At 47.9% G+C, this 6,000-nt stretch overlaps 1 long non-coding RNA gene across 2 annotated transcripts in view; it reads right to left on the bottom strand.

The window, feature by feature from the left end:
- Positions 1 to 220: 220 nt before the first annotated feature.
- The window catches only part of LOC139083850 (uncharacterized), an 82,005-nt gene continuing 76,225 nt past the window's right edge, over positions 221 to 6,000 (bottom strand). For both annotated transcript variants that reach the window (XR_011540849.1, XR_011540850.1), the window contains exons 7-8: positions 5,037 to 5,226; positions 221 to 426 (exon numbers count right to left, since the gene is read on the bottom strand). This is a non-coding gene — a long non-coding RNA (uncharacterized lncRNA). The remainder of the gene's footprint in view (positions 427 to 5,036; positions 5,227 to 6,000) is intronic.

The raw sequence follows: 6,000 nt of genomic DNA, 5'->3' as shown, positions 1-6,000 counted from the left end.
TAGGGATGTCCAGTGTCTGAATTCTGGGTTACATCATCATCATCATCACTGATTTCTTGATAGAGAAGCTGACCAGCTGCCAGCACTTCCTAATCATTGCAGCCCTGCCAGTTACTAATTGATTTGGGGTAACTCTAGTCCCCAGGGTCCTCATCTGTAGAATTAGGTAAACAGAGTACCTTTCTCACAGAAGAATTAGAAGAATAAAGTGGCAGAATATACGTGAAAATGTTTTGTGACTCACACAGCATTACAAGGCTTCTTGTCGTTGTTGGATGACAAAATGCTCTTCTGATGACCCTGGGGCTTTGTTCCGGCCTCCACCTGGGTCTCTTGCTCAGTTTTTTAGGAGCTTCACCGTCAGTTTAGGAAGTGGGTTTCCGTTGTCTGCCCCCCAGATGGTCCAGGAAAAAGGCAGCTTGTGTTCTGGCAGGAGAACTTTAGGTTAGACTTAAAGAAGAACTTCCTCACATAGCGGCAGGCGAGTAAATGAGAAAGCGGACTTCCTTTCTGGGAGAGAATGGAAGGGTCTTTCAAAACAGCAGTGAGACCCTCATCTGCTGAGGAAAGTGATTTAGAAGTGTGTTTGAATTGACTCCCGGGACACCCTGAGCCATGGAGATAAGAGCCATGCTTATGAGCCCCTTCTAGGCTCCTCTGCAGGCTCCAGAGGTTAATATTTCCATTTAAATGGAAATCGAGTGCAAAATTATTAGCAACTGTTCAAAAAGAACCAAATTACAAGGAGCTGTTCTTTGTACAGTACAAACAGAGCTGCCACGGATGTTCTGCACCTTTAATATTAAGGTGAGTCCCGCAGAATGTCACTCCTCCATCTGCTAAGGAGTCGAACCCCAGGAAATGGTTTATTTGGAACACAGACTCTGTGCAGCCGTCAAACTCCCCCAAGGCCATCAGATCCTGGTGGGCCAAGGAGGGAGGCCAAATGCACACCTTCAAGCACACCTGCAGAACACAGGTCATGCCCGTCCTCATCTCCCAGGGCACTGCCTGGCACATAGAGTCAATCCTCATTATTCGCAGATTCAGTATTTGCAAACTCGCCTACTTGCTAAATTTATGTGTAATCCCAAAGCCAGTAGGCACAGCCCTCTCACGGTCATTTGCTGACACAGACAGAGCAGTGAAAATTCTGAATGACCTGCCGCACTCGATTCCAGCTGAGATGGGAGAAGGTGATGCTCTGCCTTCTAGTTTCAGCTCTCATACTGTAACAAGAGTCCTTTTCACCGTCTATTTCATGTCACATTTTTCATATTTTTGTATTTTTGCATGTGTGTGTGATGTCACTGCTTAAAATGGCGCCAGGCCTAGTGCTGAAGTGATGTCTAGTGTTCCCATGTGCAAGAAATGGAATGTGCCTTATGGAGAAAATCCGTATGTGTGAGATAAGCTTCATTCAGGCATGAGTTATAGTGCTGTCAGCCATGAGTTCAATGCTAGTGAATCAACAATGTATATTAAATTAGGTGTCTTTAGACAGAAACACATGGAAAACAAGGATGTATACTGAATGGGTGACAATGATGGATGGTGTGACCAGAGGCCCAGAGGCCCAGAGGAACCTAACCCTGTATATCCCCTAGGAGCAATGGTTCCTCGTGCACTAATTCAGCATTCATGGAGATTTATAGAAAACAACTCCTGAGGAACACAAGAGTGAGGATTGACTGCAGAAGGTGTGCAATCAGTAGTAGCTATAGCTTCTTAGGGTCGTCTCTGGGCTCAAACATGGAGGCGCTGTTCTTAATAAAAGAAAAACCCTGGCCAGTGGGTTTAAAAGATCTCCCCACTCATAAAAATGCCTTGCTCCTCAGGCCACTTTTTTCCTAAGCTCAGATCTGCAGAGCCCACCATACGGTATAAGGCCCAACAGGATCCACAGTGGGTTATGTCTTGAAGGCTTTGGCCATGCAATGTCCCCCTCCTCATATGCACGGGAGTTCCCAGGGGCCTGATGGAGAAGGGGTTACATGATTGATAGCTAGGGTGGAATCCTCTCATCTGGGACTGCAGGGGCCTCCCCAAAACTCAAAGAGTTGTCACAGCATCGAATTGTGCAGGAATTCAAAGCTCAAAATCCCAGGAAAGGTAGGGGTCCCTGGAGCGTGAAGTCTAGTTTTCAATGGGTGGGACCTAGAGCCAGCACTGAGCCCATGGGAATGAGGGCAGGAGCTGAGGAGGGGCTTGCAAGTGGCAAGGGGCTGGGGAGAGGGCCAAGCACAGGCTGGTGTGGGAGCTTGCCTTTATGAACCCTACACTGAGGGCTGGGTTGGGGGAAGCTCCCTGCAGGGTGGAGAAGAACAGGAGTCGGCCTCTTCAATAAAGCAATGTGCGCTTATAAATGCCATCAGAGGAGTGCCGTGGACAAGGCAACCCAAGGCTTTAGAGGAAAGCCCAAGATGGAGCTGGGGAGAGGCAGAGAAGGAGAAAAAATATTTCCAGTTCTCAAGCTCCCTGAGCAATTTGTTCTGGCACCAAACACACATACCCCCATCATTAATCCAAAAGCCCATGGTTAATTGGGCCCACCCTCCCTAAATGGCAATTGAGCAACGATTTACTATTGATCAAGCTTACTCCTTGGAGTCTCACCTTTGACCCCCAAGTGGTTTATCAAAGCATTCCTAATGAGTTCATAGAATACTCATCCTGAGAAAAGTTTTCTCCGCCTTTCCACATTTCAGGTGATATTTTCATGCTCTTTAGAGACTATGGTTCAGGAAATAGCCCAGCTGGCCTACCTCTTTTGGGGTCTGGCAGTGGGGCCCACAGAGCTGGGGGGAGAGCCTGGATTGCTCATTCAAAAAGCCCAGGCCACATCAGCATCTAGATTCATCCACACGTATCGCATCATCAGGCTGGGTGCCAGCTGCTAACTCCAAGCAAGGGTGTGTTAGGGTGTGACTTAAGGCCTGAGAAGTTGCCGTGTGAGTGGCTTCCTAATTGTATCCTTTCCCATCCAGGACAATTATTATCTAGATGATTCTTCAGTGGCTTACCAGCTAATTAGAATCACAGGGACGGGGGCCCAGGATTCCGCTCCTGGCTGGCCCTGTGTAGTGCAAACACTCTCCTGGCTGGTCAGACCTTGAGTTGTCTGCTCCTCGTGTCCCTAAGGCGGCTCTAGCTCAGGCTCTCGGAGAGGCAGCTCAGCAACAGGAAGCACTTGAGAAGCGGCTCTCAAAGGGGACTTCTTGCCTATCTGCTGAGGGTTGGACCTGGCTTCTGAGATAATGGTTTTTCCACACACAGTTCCAACAACTGGAAAGCTAATTAGAAGCATAAATCTGCTTGGAATTTTTTAAAGGAAAAAAATGCTCCACAACCATTCCTACTAAAGCCTATTAGAGGTAGAATCAGAAGTTAGGATCCTTGGAGAGAGTCCAGCAAACTCAGTTTGTGGTGGACCTGTGGGTGGGGTAGGGAATGAATGACATGCTGCCTCTCTCTCCCCTCTTTTCCATTCTCTCTTCCTGCTCCCCTCACCCCCGCCCCCCTTCCTCCTCCTGAGTCTTCATCTTTCTTTCTCTCTCCCCTCAACCCATATCTGTCTCTCTCTCTGTCTTTGTCTCTCTATCTTGCACTCAGAGTGCGTGGCTTGGAGGAATTAAAATGTAAAACCGTGGGGCGCTGGCTGGCTGGGCGGTTACCATGACTGCCTTCTCTCCCTTCACTGCAGGTCATGAGGCTGCAGCTGCCTTCCAAACACCCTGCTGCTATGCTCTCCAATTCGGGGAAATTCTCTGGGCTCCACCTCCACCTTTTGCTTTAAAACTTTCTTGTTTTCATGTAATTTCCTGTCATCTGCCCAGTGGCCTTGCCTCTGGATTTGCCATCTGTTCCCAGCTCTTTTGGGCTTCACGGCTCCCTTGGGTGATCTTGGCTCTGATTTCAGTTTCTTTCCAGTTGGGTCTTCTTGGTCAGTTTTCCTCATCTCTACTTTGCCTGAATCCAGGGCTGTGTCACAGCACAGGCATCGAGAAGGTGGATGACGGCCTCAGGAAAGCCTGAGTGCAGAGGTACCCCAGATACACAAACCTTGTAAGGCTGGTTGGACATGCATAAGACCAGGCACTGGGGCTGGGAGAGGGAGGTTTACCATGCTCATGTTTTAAGCCCTGGGTTGATGCTGTTTTAAGCTGACTCACTGCACTGCTCGTTGGATCCACACCGCACAGGCTAGAAGTGAGGGACAAAGGAAACCAGGTGGGTTGGGCTGGGGACGCATTCTGGGATTTGGGGTATGAGACGCAGCTTTGGAGAGTGAGACAATTAGGAGGAAAACAGGGGACTTCTGAGAAGTCTTATGAAATGTGGGTTGTGAAATGGACCCCCCTTAACGTTCTTTAAGAGATGTAAGTCAAAAGATGTAAATTATTATTTAGTGGTTGGAGTGCCCTTCTCTACATGCAACTCTATACAGAAGCTAAGCAACATGGGATCACAGCTTTTTCTCAGGTTATATCAGAAGAGTCTAAACTGTTTAACATGGCGAATCAGGTCCTACATAGCCTTAACTCTCCAGAGTCTCAGCACCATCGCTCCAGGCATAGTTTACATCCAGCCAGATGGAACTTATTTCAGTTCCTTTGACAGGCCAGGTTTTTTCTGCCTGCATTTGAAACCATCTGCCCTGGCCAATTCCTACTCAAGGTTTTAGCTTCACTGCCACTTCCCAACTCCCCAAACCTGGGCTCCATTCCTTTCCTCTGTCTCCCAAAATACCCTGTATAATCCAACCGGTTTTTCAGACTATACCATAATTGTGGATTAATTGTCTTGACTTGATTATAAATACCTTGAGGGTAGGGATTGTCTGTCTTGCTCATCACTCAGTCCTCTGTGGTTAGCATTGACTGATACATAGCAAATGCTAGATAAATACCTACTGAATGAATGACTTCCTCCAAGACACCATGCTGACTCTTGACATTTTATAATTCTCCACCCCCACTGCCACTTATATCTCTTTTCTGACAGTTTTCAGCCTTTAGAGTATAGAGTTCACCCACCTTCTTCTGCTGGAAGAGCAAGAATGGAAACACCCCGGGCGCCAGGCTCTCACCCTGGGGGTTCCATTAGCAAGAGCAGTCTCAGTGGAAGGAGAGAGGGCTATGTGGCACAGCATCCTCCAACAGGCAGGACATTCACAGCGGGGTGTTCACGTCTCCAGGACAGTCTCTGCCAGATGAGATGCAGAACCTAACCTCCAAGAGAATTTTTTCTTTCTTTAGGATTTCCTTTCTCAGGCTGCATCTTTCTCCTGAGAGAAAGAACTCATTCATTCTTCTCAATAAACAAACATGTACTGAGCACTTACTACATGCCGGTCCTTGTCATTGAGCAATTTGCATTCTAATAGGGGAAATAACCACCTAAGGACATAATTAGAAAACATGTGGACAGTGGACAGTAGGGGGTCCACAGGGAGAAGCCTAACACAACCTGCGGGCATTTGTTCAGCCCCCTGAGACCTCCATGGATGAGCCTCATTTTATTCTTTCCCAGTCAAGCCTCTTCTCTCCATTCATCTCCTCTTCAGTGAGTCCTCTGTTTTCCTTCTGCCCTAGACAGCTGGATGCTCCTGCCCACCCAGGCAGTTTCCTGGTTCTCTTCTAAAGAGTGAGAGCCTCAAACCTAGGAACATCCTCCTGGGAGGCACTGCCTTCAGCCTCAGCTCTTCTACGTCCTGGTCATCCTTCACTCACAAGTGAGGCACTGAGTGAAGCTCCAGATTTAAGCATCCAAGGATGGCAGGCTATGTGACCTAGGAAGAGGCTGCCACCCTGTCACTTTGAATTTTCTATTTGTGTGCAAGACCTAACACAGATATCTGTACACAGCAGAGCTTTTTCTAATCTTGACTTAGACTGAACCTTAGAAGAGGAAAGGAGACTCCAAGCCTCGTGTTTAGGGAGTCAAAGCATTTTCTCAGAAGACAAGACCTAGAGAGGGGGTTTAGCCTTGCAGCCTTTG

This window comes from Equus przewalskii, chromosome 6 (genome assembly GCF_037783145.1).
Source record: "Equus przewalskii isolate Varuska chromosome 6, EquPr2, whole genome shotgun sequence".
In the NCBI taxonomy this organism is placed as follows: domain Eukaryota; kingdom Metazoa; phylum Chordata; class Mammalia; order Perissodactyla; family Equidae; genus Equus; species Equus przewalskii.
This window is presented reverse-complemented; position numbering and strand designations above follow the sequence as displayed.